We start from the raw sequence: 21,792 nt of genomic DNA, 5'->3' as shown, positions 1-21,792 counted from the left end.
ACGCTGATTTCATCCAGCAACCGCTTTGATTAATTACCCTTCTTAATTCCAAGGACTTACAGTGCGTCAGCAGTCATGGTGTTGCCAGTACTGGCCAGCACAATACTGTTGTGCCCTTTCTGAGTCCTTTGTCAGGTTCTGCTTGCCTCTTGGATTTTCTCCTTTGATTTCTTTTCAGGTTTTTGTCAAACAGAGAAAGATCTTCAGGGAAAGTTCCATCTAATTCCACCCATCTGGTGAGGCCTCCATATCATCTCTCTCAAAAACTGTTATTCACTTAATGAATCCATTCACTCTCAATGATGATTCCATCAAGCCTTTCATACCCATCTTCCATGAAGTTCTAAAAATGGACGCAGTCCACAGTGAGGATTATCTGGTGATCTGGTCAGTAGGCAGGCACAAGTCAAAGACCTCTGGCATGGGTAGAGGATTGAGGGAGGGGCCAATTATTGTACTGAGAACAGCAGGGGCACGCCTCTTGATGCGATCACCCTTCCCAGACTTCCACCCAAACAACTACACTCACTAGCTGCGTATACATGTGTCTTTTTTGTAAGCCTCTTTTGTTGTCTCCCTCTTCCTTTATTTCTCTGAGACGTTGTCTTCTAATCCTCTCCCCTCTCCCCTGAAATCTGTGATCTTATGACAGTAATGAGACATCAGTGAGACCAGACCTGTACATTTAACCTTAAACAATTTAACCTTAAAGTTTTTTTGCTCCCTTCACTGATTGTCTATACATGTGAGGTGACAGCATGGCATTCTAGCATGTGCTAGAGTTCTGTCCAGCATATGCACCAGCAGAGCTTCAGATAAGGACTCAGGCTGCCTGACATCTGTTGCTTGCAATAATCCTGGAGGAGTGTCCTCTAGTCACCTGATTTAAACACTTGCCATAGGTGCACTTTGACATCTGACCTGTTGAGGCTTATCATTAACATTCTTAATTCTTCTCCTCGCACGGTTGTTCTGCTTGATTGATTGATCTTTACTTCATCGCTGTTTGATTGTTTGTGCCCGGCTACACTGGCATCTTCTGTTCCTTCCTGGTGCTTTCTAAGCCTTTAAATTCAGGCTCTAATAGACTGTGCTTGCACAATCACATTGCATCTACCTGTTGTTGACTGACTGTAAAAACGTTGTCTCCATCTGTCACTTATTTCACTACCTATGGGATACCTAACAGGAATCCTTCGAAGGATTGTGAACACTGGCAATTTTTTAAACTTCACACTCAGTTGAAACGTTTAAACTTAAAGTGCAATGTAATGTTTCTCAAAGTCAGGTTCAACTCCAGATTACGATCCTTGTATCATTGCACTGTGCATTCTCTTAATCTGTGGCTGTCCTGTCCACATTCAGTCACCATGTCATTAAAGAGATATTAAAGAGAGAAGTCACAGTTACCTGTTTTCACTTGGGTCGAAAGCTACCTCTCTCTCTCGGTCTGTCGGGAGCAGGTGGCTGTGGTGATATCCAAATGCTGAAGAATCCTATGTGCTCCCCTTTTTATACACAACCTCCTAATCCCACAATCTCCTCTTTTCCAATCACGTCACGACTGAAGGTCAGCCAGCACATACCTCAGTCTGTGCCTTCCCTGGCCATTCTCCACTTGTGTGTGTGTGTGTGTGTGTGTGTGTGGGGGATTCTTCAATTGACTTAAGGCTGCTTTACTTGTTAGCGATGCTGTGTTCACTGCAGATTGCTGGCCTGAGGTTGATGGTGCCCCACGTGTGTCTGCATGGTCTCCTTTCTTAGCCATGTGAGCAGGGTTCTCCCTGTCTTGGCTACATGCTTATGTTTTCACCTTTTCCTGGTGTTTCTCTGTGCAAGCGGAGAGAGCGCTCTGAGTTCCCTAGCCTGCTAAATGATGTATTTTAGCAATGTGTTTGGCAGCATCTTTCTTACAATTTTTGGCAAAACTAGTTGGGTCAGTTCTCTTTAAAAGGAGGCAAACCCCTACCTAATGTTACTTTAGACATCTTGTGTTCTGCGTTCAATTATAAGCTGCCATTTATTGACATAATGAATTTGGCATTCCAGAGATTTGGACATTTTGCCTACCTTTGCCTTGTGTCTGTACGTTGTGTTTACTTTGTGCTTGCACTGTCATGTCTGCTGCTGTTTCAGTATGGAATCAAGAGCGGTATTACATGTAGAGAACAGGCCAGTTGTGCTCTGTGGCATATTGGATTCTTATGGATTGGAAACCTCTATTTCATTCTATTGGGTTCTATTATGTGTTCCAGTTAAACACAACCTAAGTAGGCCCATGCATGCAATGTTGATCTGACCCAAATCAACAGATCAGAAATGGACATTTGGGGAGATGTCCTGGATTGGGAACCCAGGGTGTATTGAGGACATTCTTCCCTGAAGCCTTGAAAAGTTAGTTCAGCAATGTCTTCCTGTCGAGCACTAGTTCATGCAACTCATACAAACATTAATAATTAACATACAAACCAACGTATTCCCATTCCCTTTAAATAATTAAAGGAAGAATTAACAGAGAATAATGTGAAAAATAGTAATCTTTCTGAAGGTGTCATGCTTCGGTGTAGAGGATGTTCCATATCATTCTTTGCAATAGGACAGTTTTATCTTATGAAATTAAGTAATTCATTAATATATTATAATCATAGTTAATACTACTAAGATTATTGATATTTCAGGGACTTCTAAAACGGTGGATATGTGGATATGTGAGGTTTCTGTTATTACAGGCAGAAGCTGCATCTTCCCAGCCAGCTAAAAGTGGGCACCAATGCTGGTAAATAGGTCAAAGGGAATGATATAGAAAGACGTAAGTTACTTTTACTATTCATTACCTAAAGAAGTAAACTAACCTACCAGAGTGAAGTCACAAAAAAAACATCTCTTTTTTTGTCTGAGACTTAATAATGTCAGGTAATGTTTCTCAACAAGCAAGTTATCAACCAGTCAAAATACACTTTTTTTTTTTACTTTTGATTTGTATGGCACTGGGATTACATTATAAGGCCTCTCTGTTTACTGCAGGCACTGGGGAAATGTTGTCGTAATATTTTAATGTCGTAGCCCAGTGACATCACCTCAAAGCAAAACATAGTCATGAGCCATAGACCCCCTCCCCTCCCATCCCTTCCCCTCTCCTCCCCTCTCCTCCCATCCCCTCCCCCCCTCACCTCTCCGCTCAGCGCCATTGCTCAGCCTATCCCTCTCCGTCTGCGTGCTTGTGGACGTAAGCCCCAAATTGGATTACGCATCAAGAGAAGAATGAGCTCCTCACACTGAAAAAAACAGCTCACGTCTGTGAGACATTAGTCTGGCCACTGTCTGATACTTTTTCTGTGCATGGCTGGAATCTTTTTTTTCTTTTATATGGCACGGGCATAGATGTTCAGTAAAATCGCTCCAAAATACACATATTAGGTCAGACCAGGGCACTAAGGAATGACTTGCAAAAAGATGTCATTAGACCTCTTTAAATGACAGATATATGTTTTTGTACAACAAATAAAGAAATAATGTATGAATGAATACGTATGTTTGCCTTTAGTTTGGTTGAGGTTTTCTTAATCTGACTGTTGAGGCAAGAGACAGTGTTTGGCTAGTATCCAGTGACCGCAGTGCATCACATGTCTGGCCCTGGCGGGTAACACAGCATGCAGTTGGGCTCTTTACTTTGATCTCAAATATACCATAAAACGTGATGCATGAAAGTGTACACTGAACTTCTCTGTATTTGTCTTTCTTGATATAGTGAGTGGACGGCCCCTCCTGTGCCCATGCTGGGCCTGAACATAAAGCATGTATACATTCAGACATGTTTGTCTGCTCCATATATGCTCTCTCCAAACCTGATATGTACACCTCAAAGATACAGTGGTTGCACTCCTTAGCCAACAAGCTCGTGAAGGAGATACATTCATGAAGTCTTCAGTGATTTGGTCTAGACATGGTCTAGGATGATATGTAAACACCCCCTATGTAAGGAAGCACCCTGTTAAATTTAGGCCTGGCTTCCACCATATCAGTGCTTGTTGCATTAGGTCTGCAGAAGACCACACTGGTCGCTGTTCAAACATGAAAGAAACTGCTGAGTTGCTTTTATGTGTTGAGCTGTATGGATTTACCCCTCAATCTCCTCTAACATCCAATTTAAATATCAGAATTAAAAAAATACAGTCGTGGCCAAAAGTTTTGAGAATGACACAAATATGCATTTTCACAAAGTTTGCTGCTTCAGTGTCTTTACATATTTTTGTCAGATGTTACTATGGAAGACTGAAGTATAATTACAAACTTTTAATAAGTGTCACTGGCTTTTATTGGCAACTACATGAAGTTAATGCAAAAAGCCACTTCTCCCAACCATCCAGGAACAGTTTGGTGATGAGCAATGCCAGCAGTTTTGACCCTTCTTTTTCAAGACCTCTGCAATCCGCCCTGGCATGCTGTCAATTAACTTCTGGGCCACATCCTGACTGATGGCAACCCATTCTTGCATAATCAATGCTTGGAGTTTGTCAGAAATAGTTTTTTTTGTTTGTCCACCCGCCTCTTGAGGATTGACCACAAGTTCTCAATGGGATTAAGGTCTGGGGAGTTTCCTGGCCAATGGACCCAAAATAGTTATGTTTTGTCCCCGAGCCACTCAGTTATCACTTTTGCCTTATGGCAAGGTGCTCCATCGTGCTGGAAAAGGCATTGCTCATCACCGAACTTTTCCTGGATGGTTGGGAGAAGTGGCTTTTTGCATTAACTTCATGTAATTGCCAATAAAAGCCAGTGACACTTGCTAAAATGTTTGTAATTATACTTCAGTCTTCATAGTAACATCTGACAAAATATCTAAAGACACTGAAGCAGCAAACTTTGTGAAAATGAGTGTCATGATTAGTCAATTCTAATCAGATACTCTTACTTTGAAATCCATTTTTTGTTAAATAGTATAGTTTCGTACGTCTTCCATGACATGAACTTGATTATCGTGAAAGATGATTGAACTTGAATACATGAATATCTATATCAAATTAATTCCATCACCGTTCAATCTTACGAATGAGAACGAGAGAGAAACTGGATGACTATTATCTAAGCATAATATATGTTGTTACATTTACTTGCTTCTGTCACCTAGATGAAAAATCCCTTCCCAGATACTTGCTTAGTGCCAGCTGACATATAACTGACCAAGCTCATTTTAACACACTCTGAAGTGAGGTTATTCAGTTCATTGATTGTGGATTTACAGATTTAGAGCAAGATTTATGTCTACTTCATCTTAAAATGGGGGTTATAATGCCAATCTAACCCACTGCGCTTGGGCAGGCCCCCACAAATACATCCAGACTAGCCCAGTTTCTTCATAGCTGACATGAGTGAGGAGCCGTCCTGGAAGGACCAGGCAGGTCACACGTTGCTATTGCAATAATCCTTCGTAATCCATAGCCATGGAGCCTTTAAAGCTCCAACACTGACCTGACACTTCAGCAAGGACTTATGATCTAGGTTACACCTTGAACTCTAATGATCTAGGTTAGACAGTGAACTCTTATGATCTTTACTCTACATTCATCATCAACTATTGGATCATATCTAATCTGGGACATGATCTGAATTACAGGTAGGGGGAAGTAAAAAAAAAAATGAATCAGTATTGGTGGTTTGCTTCTTACTGGCACTTGGTCATATAGACAAATGTCTGGACACTTTTAGTGATTTGGTTTAAGAGCAGATGAATTAATGAAAACATTTAAATAGGTGATGATGCCATAACACTCTGGGGATAAACACTGAATATTCAACTTTTTGCTCAACCAATACTGACACAAGCTCTTTGCTAAACTGACCCTGGAGTTTTATTTAGTTTTAGCTGAAAGTTTAGGCCGTCGGATCCCAACCTTAAGGCAGTGGCCTTTCTGCCACATATACTAAATGTATGCATGCCAAACCTTTAAATTGCTGATTTGTTCAGCAATTGCAACAATTTTTTTCTAGAGACAGATACATATTTTTCGTACGGATGCCAAGAGTTATTTAACCTCTCATTTTATTTTGGCATTTGACTTCTGGTGTATTTTCACTTGGTTTTGTGGGTGTGCTGTGGTGTTTTGCAAACTCTCCGCCAGGAAAGAAAATGTAGGGTAAAAATGCTTACCTTGAAACCCGACCACAGGGCAGCCATTTTGGTTGGAGAGGTGCTCCACATAAATAGCCAAAACACACCACAGCGGCTATAGACACTGTTTATTCCCAAGAAAACAACTGAAAGACTCCAGCTCATTCAAAACTCTGCAGCTAGACTATTAACCAAAACTAAAAGGAGAGAACACATTAGTCCTGTCCTAGCTACTTTACACTGGCTTCCTGTTACCTTTAGAATTGACTTTAAGGTCCTCCTCCTCACATACAAAGCTCTAAATGGACAAGGCCCTAGCTCCTCACATACAAAGCTCTAAATGGACAAGGCCCTAGCTACATTGCTAACTCTCTTACTAACTACACACCAGCTAGAACACTGCGATCATCAGATACAGGTCTGTTACAGGTCACCAGAAGCAGTCATAAGAAGATTGGTGACGCAGCCTTTGTCAACTACACCCCAAAATTATGGAACACATTACCCATTAATATTAGAGAAGCAAACAGGCTAGACACCTTTAAAAAGCAGCTTAAAACCTTTCTTTATACCAAAGCATTTTATTAATTTTATCTGGCACTATTTATTTCTCTGTAACTTGCACTATTTTTACTATTTCTCTTTTAAACTGTTTTAAGGGTTTTTTATTTATTTTATCATGATGTTAGTAAGCCTATCAGAACACCAGGTTCTGATACGATGTTGATCATTTTGTATTTATCTTTTACTCTATGTACTGCTCCTGCTGCTTGCTTTTATTGATTTTATGTAAAGCACTTTGAATTTCAAATCTTGTACGAAATGTGCTATATAAATAAAGTCTTACTTACTTACTTATGTTTTGCCATTGGGAAATCAAATGTAGTGTGATAGACATGTTGTGCAAAATCACTGATGACTCCAGTTTCGTGACCAAGTCAGAGGCAGAACAGTGACTCAGCGATTGTAAGCTGTCAGTTCGTAGCAGGGTATAGGTGTGAGGGAGGAATGGCATTTCTTAAACTGCATTTCTTTCCAGGTTGTTGAGTAACTTGGATTAAAAAAGGCATTCCCTAAACTTCTGTGACAGTATAATTGTAACAGCACAAAAAAAAATCTCTAACCAATTTGACTGAATAATTGGAGCTGTGGAATGAATTCATCTCAATTACACCAGGGAAGAGAAATACATTCAGAACCTGGTATGGCTACTGTTTATACTGTATGTTAATCGGAAGATCTTAGTTAATTGCATATCTGTGCTTTGTTTTGTTCAGGCAAATCACCAATATTTCAATACCATATATTCACCAATCAGATTTTATTTTGTTTCTAGGGTAACAAAGTATTGTCATCAAATCACTGTTTTTGCTCATAATTTTAGGATGACCTTCCACCATGAAATAGCTAATGAGAACACTGACATATAAAGACACGGATGGCTGCATGGCTACAATATAAAACTGGGCTCTGAAATGGCTCCCTGACGGCTTGTGTGTTTCCAGTCTGGCACACCACACCACCTAGGCTACACGTCACCCTCTTTGCGATTCATGGTCCTTTGGCCAGATTTCCCAGAGGGGTTACAGACATTAATTCAATTCAATTCAATTTTATTTGTATAGCGCCATAACAATACAATTGCCTCTAGGCACTTAACAGAGCCCAGAGCCTAAACCCCCTTAGTGCATGCACAACGGCAACACGGGCAAGGAAAAACTCCCTGTTGGGCAGGAAGAAACCTTGAGCAGAACCACGGCACATAAGGGGGGACCCATCTGCTAGAGGTCGGCCGGGTGGAGACAGGAAGGTGGGACGGGGGGAAGGTGGAAGGGGAAGGGTTGTGTGGCAGAAGGGGAAAGGAAGCAACAGGGGTTATATACAGCCAGCATTTGGTCACTGGACATAATATGTATACAGACATCTGGTGGTAAATACATGATACAGGCAAGACCAGATTACTGTGCCAATAGTGTTACTGTTACAGGGGTAAGGGATGTGGGGACAAAGAAACATTTCGGTGGTGGCAATAATGTATATTGTATATAAATGCTAGTGTGGTAGGGTGATCCCCGCTAATTAGTAGCTCCACCCATACCATTCCCGTTTCTCTACTAGAAACTTCTAGCTCGTGGTTCTTGGAACTCGTTAAGAGACGTGGAGTTGGATTTTGGATTCATCTCGTTCCATAACCAGCTCTTATCTGGGACCGGTGGAGGTGTATGGACTGCTACGGTCTCCTGGCACTATAACTAAAATACAGCGTTACTCGCTCGCCCCAAGTGGGAAATATTTAAGACTCCCTTATCTGCATTAGACTCTCATTTTCCTTGTGAACACACTGATGTCAATTACACATCACGTTGTTGTCAAAACACTGTACACAAAGTTCTGTTGTTGCACACAATTTTTAAGTAAAATCTCAAAGCATCAACCTGCAAGACACAAATAGTCAAATCTCTAAACTTTCAGGTCTTCTGACCAATTTGCAGTGAGGACTGCACCATAAAAGTGTCTTGAGCCTCTGTTTTGTTTGGTAATCTATTGAAAACTTTGAAAAGATCGACAACCAGAGAAGGAGAGGGGTAAGAGTGAGAGGAGGAGGAAGAGAACGACAAGAAGGAGGAGGAGTAGGAGGTTGAGGAGTAGGAAGACAGAGAGAAGGAAGAGAAGGACAAGGAGGAGGAAGAGAATGAGGACAAGGTGAAGAAGGAGGAGGAAAAAGAAGAAGGAGAATGGTCATCTCTAATGAGATTTGGGCCGCTGTGGTAGACCATGTATTCATGGTTTTTCATTAGAACCTTCAGGATGGACAACAAGTACGAAATCTGTTTGCCTTGTGTACTGTAATACTGCATATCAATAGAATATAGTGTGCTCACAGTATTTGTATTTTGCAGGACTGAAAGAGAACCACACTGTGGAGGAAGAAAACACACTTTCAATATGTTTTGAAAGCAAAGTAGCATTTTCCAGGAGATATAAAGGGTTTTGCATTTTTTGTTAGTTGTTTTGGGATTTGTGTTTAGAGTTTTGAGAAAACGAGGCATGCTTTCAAAAAATGTGTGTAAGCAATTGAGAAAAACTATAAGCATTTTGTATACAATTTTATGTCAATACAATCTAGTGTTTGGTGGAACAGGAGACTGAAATTGTAAATATGGTTTGTGAGAACAACGGTATTGCTGTTTTATGTTTGACTATGAAAAATGTAGGCCTACACTGATTCATTTTACAAAAGGAGAAATGGCTCAATGAGTCATTGTCATTCATATAGTGTGTTTCGATGATTTTGTTTTCAATTTTGCACTTCTGTGTGCTGTAAATGCTTGGTAGTGTGCAGCAAATGCTTAGTTGTGTGTACTTAATGAATGTATGTGTGTGTGTTTTGAAAATATGGCTGTGTGTACCAAATGAAAACACGAGTTCCATTTTGTGAACAGTTAAGAGATTTGATAGCAAAGAGTCATCTTGCAAAGGGAGTGTCAGGTTTAGCATTTTGTGTGTGAGGTTTTCAGTTTTCTGTGTGCAGTTTTGAGAAAGCCGTTATTGTTTTGAAAAACGGGTTTTAGCAATAGTGAAAAACTGTAACTAAACGGAGCTACCCTCTGAACTAAACGTGTGACGTGCTCCAGACAGGCTGTATGGTGTAGTTGTGGCGTGTCTGGTGTGTTCTGTGTATTGTATGCTTGCGGTGTGAAGTGCGTGTGCTATTTCGACCGTTATTAAACTCTTCTTGTTGTTATAATTATATGATTCACTGTACTGGTCTACTTCCCACACTGTCGGAGTAATTTTAGTGTAGTTATTGCTGTTGTGTTATCCCAGAGTGCTAAGTGTACTAGGGCCTTGCTGAGTTTTCCTGCCATTAGTATTATAATTTTGATGTTTGGTTTTACACCCACGGATTGTGTTTGGTGATTTTGATTTTGCAGCACTGATTTATTTCTTTATTTCTTTATCATTTGAGTTTGGGGTGAATCATATAATTTGCTGTGCTTGTGTGTTTTTGTTTGTTCTTTTGTTAGGTAAAGCTCAGTAGGCCATGGATGCTTAACTCCTGGATGGTCTGCACATCAAAGCCCTCTTATCCGTACCAGTACATGTGTACCTGTTGTCCCTTTGTCTTTTAACCTGTGCTCAAATAAAACTGTTCTTTTGTGGAATCACATCTCTGTCTGTCATTTGGTTGACTGACCTGTAATATCTGTCTAGTTAAGCCATAGTTGGCTCTAGGTGCGGCTGCACCGGTGTGTAGAGCAGGCTGGTGAGAGAGGCCTTAGCACCGTGTAGTCGGCCCACCACACTAGCATAGGGTATTGGGTAGAGTAGGTGTACGGCAATGCAGTGGCGGTGGATGCGATTGGCCGAGGGTTTCTCCAGGTAGACCAGGTGGAGAGACTACGTGCAGAGTGGTGGGGGTGAGGAGCGATAGTTCCACTTCCATCAGCGATTGGAACATGCTATAGGGGAGAGAGAACATTTATGTTAGTAGACATCAATTTCAGAAACAGATAGGGAGATGCATTTGGGTAGTAGATTTAACAGTAGGCAATATGGCTATTTTATCAGTGTTATTATAGGCAAAAGCAATATGATATGGAAGGAGAGAGAGAGAGAGAAAGGGAGAAGATATATTTAGTAATGCTGGCATTTTGCTTGCAAGCACACTATTGTTCTTCTTAAGTTTTTTTTATTTATGCCGGGGCCGTACATGCATCCATTCGGCAAGGTTTGAGACAGTGAGATGATGGTGTGGACAAACCGAGAGGCTGTATTGTTCGTTACATTGAAGTATAAGCTGTTATGCCGGGGCCGTACATGCATCCACTCAGCAAACATGATACACTTTTGGCTAGCGCAACAGGTGATGGGTTTGTTGACGCAATTACTTTTGGCTATAGGATGCATTAAAGAGGAATGTCTTGGCTGTATTGTTCGTTACATTGAAGTATAAGCTGTTATGCCGGGGCCGTACATGCATCCACTCAGCAAACAGGATACACTTTTGGCTAGCGCAGCAGATGATGGGTTTGTTGACGCAATTACTTTTGGCTGTATTGTTCGTTACATTGAAGTATAAGCTGTTATGCCGGGGCCGTACATGCATCCACTCAGCAAACAGGATACACTTTTGGCTAGCGCAGCCGGTGATGGGTTTGTTGACGCAATTACTTTTGGCTATAGGATGCACTAAAGAGGAATGTCTTAAGCTTTGATTTGAATATAGGTACGGTGTCTGCATCTCGGATGGAGGCAGGGAGGTTATTCCAGAGGAGGGGTGCTCGGTAGCTAAAGGCTCTGCCTCCTATTGTGGTTTTTGATATTCTTGGAATTACCAGGAGGCCTGCACTCTGGGAACGGAGCAGCCTTGAAGGGCAATAGGGGACGACTAATTCCTTGAGGTAGTTTGGAGCCAGGTCGTTAGACCCCCTTAAGGCTCATGGCCAAATCCTTCAAGTCTTTATTCTTGGGTTCTGCATTCTGCATGAACATGTCTAAAGCCCCTGAAGACTTGGCAGATTTCGTGGCTTTGGTGGCGACAACCTATGCTCAGACGTTTGAAGGTCACCCTAGTTCAGTGCGGTTCGGCACTGACAGCGCTGCAGTCTGAGACAATTCGGGATGAAATTGAGGTTGTCATTTCCTCTGAGACTGCCTGAACTCGACCTTGGATTCACAGTTAAAAATACACTGGAAATGATAGGGAGAGGATAGAGAGACAGCAAGGAAGAGAAGACAGTGAAAGAGATTTAGAGATACTTTCACTTCTGTGTGATGCTTGCAGTGGCTTTTTTGATGTTATAACAAAAAGCACCCCAGAAGAGAATGAATAAAAGATCAAACAAACACAATTTCTGCTTCACCAACTTCTCCTTTAGAAATATCTTTTCTTTTCCTAAAGCAGTTTTAGACAACACACCTCCATGGTCAATACATGATATACTTGTACATGATATACGTGAGCTCAATTCCAAATCCTCCGATTCTACATCAAATGCAGATTGACCCCAATCCAGTGAAAGCCCAACCATGAATGGGATCCAGTGAGGTCACTGTAAAGAATAAATGGAAAGATCAGGAAGACACTGCAAACAGACAGAGAGGGAGGGAGGGAGGGATAGAAAGAGCGAGAAGAAAAAAGGTGGAGCTACCCTGAACAGGTAATCCTGGATTTGAGCTTTACAAGGTGGACAGTCAGTCAATTAGATGGAGCTTCCCTGCTTGGAGCATAGGTAAATTGGATCAGCCCCATTCCGGGCTTGGGGCCAGGGGCCATGCAAGCGTGACGTGCTCCTGAACAGACAAACAATGCACCGGGATTTAACACGCCGAAAGGCGGAAGAGAAGTGCCGCATGACGTCAGGGAAGCATGTACGTCAAAAGACAGGAGAGGAGGCCACGCAACCGGATGCGCCTGTGTTGTGCTTGTGTTGTGCGCGTTTGTGTGTCTGTGTGTCTGTGTATATAAGTATGATATTGAGAATGGCCTCTCATTCACTAAGAATGATTGTGTGGGTGAGTGTGTAGGTGTTATCTGATTTAATTTGTTTGTTGATATAATATATATTTTTATGCAATTTCTGAATATTGGCAAGGTGGTACAAAATGGTACTTTAAAGCCTAGGTATAAGGTATTACAAGGTCTATTTCTTTCTCACACAACATTTTCATAAATACAAAGACAGTACGATGACCACTACTACTATTACTACTATCACCATTCCTTAAGTCTACTACAACTCATCAGAATTACGATTGAAATTTAGACGATTGTTATTTAGTTATTTCACATTCCCACTATTCCTACCTTTGATCTAAAGAAACATCTCAAATCCATTAAAAATAATTATGCTTAAAACTGTTCAAGTGAGGTGAAGCAGTGGAGTCTATTTTAAGACCCATTCATGTTGTTTGTTGTTTACTGCTAAATCTGATGCAAACAGGCCCAACAAACCAATAAAATCAATCCCGCAGTTATGCCATAGCAGAGCAATAACTGCTAATGTATTTACTGCTCTGTTTAATCCTTGAGAGATGAAACCGTGGCCATGCCCCAAGCTTTTAGCTCATTACTGCAGAAACATATGAAGAGTCTTCAGATGTAGAATAAATTGTTCACAGACTTTATGTGCGGATTTATACGAGGAGTGTTAGGCCTATTAAACCCAAGTACATTTGTGTGGGAGACATACAACACACACATCACATACATCGCATTCCACCTCCCTTTCTTTCACCATATCTTTAACTCTTACGAACTTTGTCTTGTCCTCCTTTCATCTCGGCATCCTTCCACCTCCTGTCTTTCTCTGTGGAAGAGCCAAGAGCCTTTAACCTCTGTGGCTTTCAGAGACACTGGCAGGCTGACAAAGTTAGACTCCATCAAGAGATCCCATTAGGAGTTCTCAGGCAGGGCCAGCTCCAGGCATGCAGATGCCGTGCTGCCTCAAACTCCATATAAAAGACATGCGTACCCTTATACTGCATCTCTGCTACTCTCATTGTTGGATGGGGACCGAAAGACTGACAGGCTGACAGATCAATTGATCTACACACAGCATGTCTGTGGCTGGTCCATCAATAATGTAAAACTTGTCAAGGCTATTGAATAACTAGGCGGTATAACCTTTTAGGCAGTTTGTCTTCTCAAGTAGACACAGGCTTCTTTTCAGAAATTCCTATTTTAGTTCAGCATTGAATTAAATGAAATTGGATGACATTACAGAGTTTTTATCACAAATTCACACTGATATTGGCTCTCAAATTGGCACTGAAAATAAATAACTAGCTTGCTAACTGATTTATTGTGTTGTATTCTGTAAAAACTAGCTACATTAAAAACATTTTCTGGTTATCTAACACAACATATCCTTTTAAAACCCAAACTCAGAATTTCTTTCACCTGGCCACATATATTCATTGGAACCAGAGTGGACACTTGAGCGCACAGTAGGGGGAGCCATGCCTTCAGTTCTGAAGGATACCATCCTGATACCTTTATTCTGCCTGTGCCTTGTGGAAAGTGCCTTTCTTGCAAGGTTCTTGCTTGTGTTTCATAGCTACATTTTGCTTTCCTATGTGGTTAACAAAAATCTGTGTGTCCATAATATGGTGTTAATAAAGAAATGCATGTTTTCATCACTCCAGTACAAGAGGACCTCTTGTGGGCTAATTAGGAACTTGCAGGCTGTCAGAGTAAGTAAGACTAGTCATGTCTCGTTTTTATTTCTGTTGAGTCTCTCTCTCTCTCTCTCTCTCTCTCTCTCTCTCGCTCTCTCCTCTCTCGCTCATATTTCTTCTTTCCTCTTCCTTGGGTCACCCACACACTTGGCATGGCAGTGTGCTGTCGCCGTGGCACGGGCAGAGAAGCGGGCATGAGCTGCCTCGTGCCAAGCCCTCAGGCCAGACTTCCTGTGTGTGGGAGTAGGTTGGAGATGGTGGGGAGGTTGTCGGGTGGTAGAGGGTGTGTGGCGGACAGGAAGTGAGGCCACAACCAGTGCATTATAGGATTGGCCCAGGCCCTTTAAACCACAGCAAACGTGGGGAGTGTGAGGGGTGAGGGTGAGGAGAGCGAAGGAGGGAAGGGAAAAAAAGAGAGAGGCTGACACTTTAACAGTCTGACTGAGAAAACTCACGCCAAAGCACACACGCTTCAGCTCATTACAGTTTTTGAAGTGTTCGTACAGGTTCATATGGAGAGTGTTATGTCCTCTTCACTCTAATACCCACTGGCATGTGAGTGTCATCTTTACTTACTGTATCAGTGGAGCACACCCACCACACATCCATGACACTTTGAACACATCTGGACAAATGGCATGAAGCCCTCATCAGGGGCACACAATAAGGGTTAGCATCTGACCCTATAGGATGTGTCATTACAATAAGGGTTAGCATCTGACCCTATAGGATGTGTCATTACAATAAGGGTTAGCATCTGACCCTATAGGATGTGTCATTACAATAAGGGTTAGCATCTGACCCTATAGGATGTCTCATTACAATAAGGGTTAGCGTCTGACCCTATAGGATGTGTCATTACAATAAGGGTTAGCATCTGACCCTATAGGATGTGTCATTACAATAAGGGTTAGCGTCTGACCCTATAGGATGTGTCATTACAATAAGGGTTAGCATCTGACCCTATAGGATGTGTCATTACAATACGGGTTAGCATCTGACCCTATAGGATGTGTCATTACAATAAGGGTTAGCATCTGACCCTATATGATGTGTCATTACAATAAGGGTTATCATCTGACCCTATAGGATGTGTCATTACAATAAGGGTTAGCATCTGACCCTATAGGATGTGTCATTACAATAAGGGTTAGCGTCTGACCCTATAGGATGTGTCATTACAATAAGGGTTAGCGTCTGACCCTATAGGATGTGTCATTACAATACGGGTTAGCATCTGACCCTATAGGATGTGTCATTACAATAAGGGTTAGCATCTGACCCTATATGATGTGTCATTACAATAAGGGTTATCATCTGACCCTATAGGATGTGTCATTACAATAAGGGTTAGCATCTGACCCTATATGATGTGTCATTAGGGTTTGCATCTGACCCTATAGGATGTCTCATTACAATAAGGGTTAGCATCTGACCCTATAGGATGTCTCATTAAAATAAAGGTTAGCATCTGGCCTATAGGATTTCTCATTACAATAAGAGTTAGCATCTGACCCTATAGGATGTCTCATTACAATAAGGGTAATCATCTGACCCTATAGGATGTCGTCCAGGATCCATAGATCTAGTTTTTTACAGGCATAAACATGTAGTATTATATTAAATCACGTGATTTTGATCAAGAATCCCATCCTTACATCACTTTCTTTGAAACACATACTCTTTTTTGTTAAAATGGGTGGCACATTTATGAAAAAAGAGTGTAGCTTTAAAACAGGAGGGCAAAGTAACCCTCTAGACTAAATGACAGCCTCTATCAACCACCACAAACAGGCAGCCAAACACCATCACAGCAAACAAGTTCAGTCACCCTCAGTTCTACTTACAGTAGGTAATGCACAAATACAGCAGACCGTTACACCTGCTTAAGGCCACCAAGCATTGGTGCACAGATTAAAAAAAACAGCAACAACCATGTCCTCTAAGGCACCCAGTCACTGGTTACCTCATGAATGTCCTATAAGGCCCCCAGACAATGGCTACCTCTTAGCACCACCACATGCTGCTCTTTTTCCTTGTTGACACGATGACTCTTCTGATAGCTCCGCTGCCTCCTCTGTGGTCCAAATAAAAATGGATGGTGGTCACAGTAGGCAGCAATGCACTGATGTAATATGCATGCTGGGCATAACATCACTGCCAACAGACCTATGAATAAAACAAGCAGAAAAAAAGAGGGATTGTCACATTTACTGCACTTCGTACCATACTGACAACTACAAGATTTAAAGGGTTGTGTACAATTTGCTGCATTATAGATATCTGAAATAAAACAAGGGAAGGTATTGTTGAGCTCAACTTTAGAATCCACTTCCTTTGGGCAGTTCGCAGTCCATAAATTGTCCTATTCCGCCACAACAGCTTTGTCATTTACACGTCACATTAATCAAACTGCTAACTGATATCAGTATGCGCACCCTAACTAAGCAGTTCACTTGATGCCCGGCTATTTATAATCATTCTGCAGTCATCCCAATTAACACTGCTTCAGGAAAATTAAAACAACAGCCATGCAGCAACATATAGTTTGCCTCTGAAATAAAAAAACACTTACAAAGCCATATGTAGTTATTGTAAGTTTGTAAGTGTTCTGGTGATCAACATATAGATAAAGGAGCTGTATTGATTGGTAATGGCAATCCCCAATCAAGCGTGACACGAGCATGTCTACACGGGGCACTGCAGTATCCAAAGGGCATCCATCTAAACTCCCCCAAACACACCCCAAACATGACCCAAACAGGACCCAAACACGCCCCAAACACACCCCAAAACATGCCCCCAAAATGCATTATTGGTAGACCCTGTATTTTTTATTCATCATGTACAACATCCATTTTTTGTAATATACTAGGTATTTATGTGAACTAAGTCTCTTGCAAAGGGCCTGTAAATGACTGGACAGGAGATGCACAACATCTATAGAATCCAATGATGACTCCAAAGAAGCTTGTCATGTCAACTACACCACTTGTTGCTCCCTACTGGACATTCAACACATGCATTTCTTAAATAAACTATTATTGTCTATCTGGAAAGATGCAAAGAAAGAAAATGAGACACTAACCACTGTCCGTCAAATCATGGCATGTCACATCTGAGGGACAGTCAGTTTGCTCTGGTATTTTCTCATGCCTTTTACAGGGGCCTTAATAGAAACAGGGATTTTCAATAGTCATATCAGGTTTATTATTTCTGCCTTACACATATAAGAGACTGTACTTTGAGTGTAAAGTGGAAATGTAAATACGGTAAATATTGCCGTGTGTTTTGTTGCATATAAATTCTCCATTATTTTACTCTACAGAAATGACTTCCAATATCTAGCTTTACTTTTATTATATAACGCTTCACCTCTTAGTAGAACATGGTAATGCTGAAAATGTGACATGTCAATATTACACCTCAGCTTTCATGTATCAGTTTTCAGAAGAGATACAACAAATGACAGAAAAAGAAAACAGCACTTCTGACACTCTCTGTACTCTTTTCTTTTTATCCTTTTATCAATTTTTTTTGACTAGCATCAGTCACAGTCAAAAACAGGAAGGACACACATTTTTGAGAATGCTACCAGTTTTAGCCTTTGTCCTCAACGCGATATATACAAAGTTGGACTGCAATGCACTACAATGGCTGCAAGTCGCTTTGTGAGTGTAGTGAGCAAACACCCTCCAGTCCCTATACTGTATATTGTCTGGATGATTTGATTGATGTTGTGGTATATATGGTATATGTGGATTGTTTGTGTTTGTTTGTGTGTGTGTGTGTGTGTGTGTGTGTGTGTGTGTGTGTGTGTGTGTGTGTGTGTGTGTGTGTGTGTGTGTGTGTGTGTGTGTGTGTGTGTGTGTGTGTGTGTGTGTGTGTGTGTGTGTCTGTATGGTCGATCTGTTGGTCACTTGGTGGGTATGCACATGTGTCCCTGTGTTATGTTAGTGGTAGAACAGATGTGATTACCCACACCGCAGCTGTCTGCCTTAGAGAGCGCTCGGAAGAGAGGAAGAGAGAAGGAGAGAAAGGGACAGATGGTGCAGAGACAAGAGAGACAGAAAGACAGAGACAGAGAGACAGAAAAACAGAGAGACAGAGAGACAGAGACAGAAAGACAGAGAGACAGAAAGACAGAGAGACAGAAAGCCAGAGAGACAGAAAGCAAGAGAGACAGAAAAACAGAAAGACAGAGACAGTGCGACAGAGAGACAGTGCGACAGAAAGACAGAGAGACAGAGAGACAGGGCACATAGAGAGACACAAGAGAAAGAGAATGAAAATGATGGGAAAGTAGATATCCATCACAGAGCATGAATACTATAGAACTGATTCAAGGTCAAGACAAGTAGGAGTTTCTGAAGACGGGTGAGTTATCTGCGGATGATCAGTCATTTTCTCAAAAGATTGGTAAGATATCAAAGTTTCCCATGCAATTACAAGTTGGTTTGAGATTATTAATGCCATACTGGGTGAAAATGAAACAAATAGAAATACAATAAATCTATTATTTAATCATGCAGTTGATAAGAAATGCAAAAAATAAATAAAAAGGAGATGAAAACTGCCATCTGTACTGCAGACGAATGTGCTGTCTCTGCTTCTTCACATGGTGGTTTGGAAAACATCCAAGTTGTATAAAATATAATTTTGAAGAGGAAAACAATTAAGAAAACCCGCATATGGAAACAATATATGTTATATGGATAGCAATACACCCACTCACTGGAAACTGCTCAAACCCCAAAAAAGGGTCCTGTGCGTCCTTGGTGCCTTGTGCCTTTAGAGGCAGAGAGATGGAAGGCCACTGTGAGACACAACTAAAGAGAGATGCATGCTCTGGTGTGTACATTTAGCATCCTAAAACGAGTGAAGTGAGAGAGGCCAAAGCTGGTGAAGCATAATTAGTAGGAGCCTGGAGCCAAAGCGAAGCATACCTCAAAGCAGAGGGTGAGAAAGGAGGCCTTTAGGGCAGAAAGGATGGGGAGACAACACCAACAAAAAAAAGAATGAAAAAAAAAGGATTATTTATAGATAAACATACTGTTGCAGTTAGCCTGTGTGTTTGTGGCTCTTCTTAACAATCACAATGTGGAATTGGGTTTGAGGAAAAAGTTCCTAGAGATTTCTGTAGAGCTGGCTTGGTCTGTTTGATTGCGGTTCAAATGGAAATAAAGTCTCTGTTGTGGAAAAAACATTAAGACTCTTAAAAAGGACTCATCAAGAAAAAGTGGTACAAATGACAATTAGTTCCTGTGCGTGTCTTGCAGTCATTTGCGTGTGTGTGTGCACACAGGCATGTGCATGCACATGTGTGTGTGTGTGTGTGTGTGTGGGGTGTGTGTGTGTGTGTGGTGTAGGGCCCAAGTGCACACATGCATGTGACATTCAGACTGTGTGAGTCTGTTTGTGGATAGTGCATTTGTGTGTATATCGAACTGCTGACCAGCGAGAAGAGTTTTTGGCAGTTTGGTCCAGTTTGTTAGCATTGGCACCAAACAGGTGTAGAAAGTCCTGGTGCATCATGGGAAGGAGATGACTTCAGTTGGAGAGCTGGCGACAGCACCCAGACATAAATCAGCACACACAAATCTGAGGAATGCAGACGAAATGATAATCTACCCCTCTATCATATACTCACCAACACACAGACAACCCAGACACACAGACACACAGACACATAGACACACACACACACACACACACACACACACACACACACACACACACACACACACACACACACACACACACACACACACACACACACACACACACACACACACACACACACACACTCTCTCTCTCTCTCTTAAATGTAGAGAGATGGTAAAAGCGTCTGGTGCTTTTCTGAACTTTCTTTTCCTCTATCCTAATGAACACATACTTCAGCAATTACATCCAGGCTCGAATAAAACCACATAACCCCTCTCTGTTTAAGTGGGGATTTGTATATCTCTCAGCCATGTTATTACATCTTAAAACACACACTCACAGACACTCACATTGATGGCATAACACAATTTCTGTTCAAAGAGGAAGGACAATATCACGATAACAGATCAGCATCTGGATCAAGTTTTGGCGGAAGGTGCGTGTTATATTGTTTACTAGATGAAAAGCTTCATGTCTGGAGGAAGATTAGCCCTTCAAAACGTGACACAGCACGCCAGGCTGATGTCAGGGCACAAAGGAATTTTTTATCAAGGGCGATGGACTCAATTGACCTTACAGTAAGTCAAAGAACAGGGAGGGGTGGGGGTAGGGGAAGGTTATTTAATCCACCCAGAAAAACAGCTAGAAACAGCTGTGCTTCAGGAGCCATGTAAAATGCACCAATTCAGATGAATCCAAAACACTGGTGAAAGACTAGGTTGGGCTCTCCTTTTCAAAAGGAACTTTGCGTGGATACAGTGTGTGAAGGTCTAGCACCTTCTTTAATCTCCAAACAGAAAACAGCTTTGTGGAGATTCTGGCAGACAATTTGAGTTGAATTCTGCAGTTTGATCTAAATGGACTCCTGGGTTACCAAACCCTAAATCTGTGGTGATGGTCAGAGCTTCCATCACAAAGGGACTTGCCCGACTAAAAGCACAGCTGGCACTGTTGAAGGAGGATCATGGGTAATGTCTGCCTGTGAGTGCTGTTGTAAAAAATGTCCCCTCTGACTCAGGATAGATGTTCCTGTGGCATTACCTAAGACTGTTCACTGACTCATCCCTTAATGGTGTCCACTGCTGGCTCTTCTCCTGCTTGGACTTCACCTCAGCCTCCGTAGGAGGCGACCATTCAATAAAAGCTGTGTCTAATGAGAGGTTTGTGGTGTTCAATCAAAAAGTGCAATCATAAAAACACTATGAAAATTCTGTGAAAAACATAATGCCCTGCCAAAGCCAGGAAAGGAACATGTGGGGTTTTGGGCGCAGAGAGGCTTTTTTGGGCCTGGTACTTTTTTGGTGCTCTCACCCTTTTTAAAGATCAGAACTGAATGGAGAGTGCCCAAAGAAGCATGGACATGGCATCTGTCTGAGACCTTACTGAGAAGCGAAAAGATCATAAAAGAGACAAGCGGTGAAGAGAAGACAGAGGAAGATAAGTGAACAGAAAGGATAAGAGGAGAGAGACACGCAAAGACACCAGAAGAGAAGTGGAGAAAGACGAGGAGACAACAAAGTCATCACACTGGCCTTTTTTTTTAGGTATGTATGTCATCCTCATTGCTCATAGCAGTGTATTTTGAGAGATGTGTGTGAATACGTAAGGCAGGGCACAGGACAAAAACAGGGGGATACCAGAAAGGGTAACATGGGGTTGGAAAAAGTGAAGGGTGACGATGAGCAAAGCCATGGATGTGTGGATGGAGTTGGCAGTGAAGGGTGAAGGAAAAGAGGAGGATGAAACATCTCCATCCCCTATCCCTCTGTGTGCCCTCAAAATCCTCCTTTCTCTTCCTGTGACTCAGAGAGTCCTCTCCTGTTTTGGCCCAAGAA

Source organism: Sprattus sprattus (genome assembly GCF_963457725.1).
Source record: "Sprattus sprattus genome assembly, chromosome: 18".
NCBI classification, from domain to species: domain Eukaryota; kingdom Metazoa; phylum Chordata; class Actinopteri; order Clupeiformes; family Clupeidae; genus Sprattus; species Sprattus sprattus.
Note: the sequence above shows the minus strand (reverse complement) of the source record.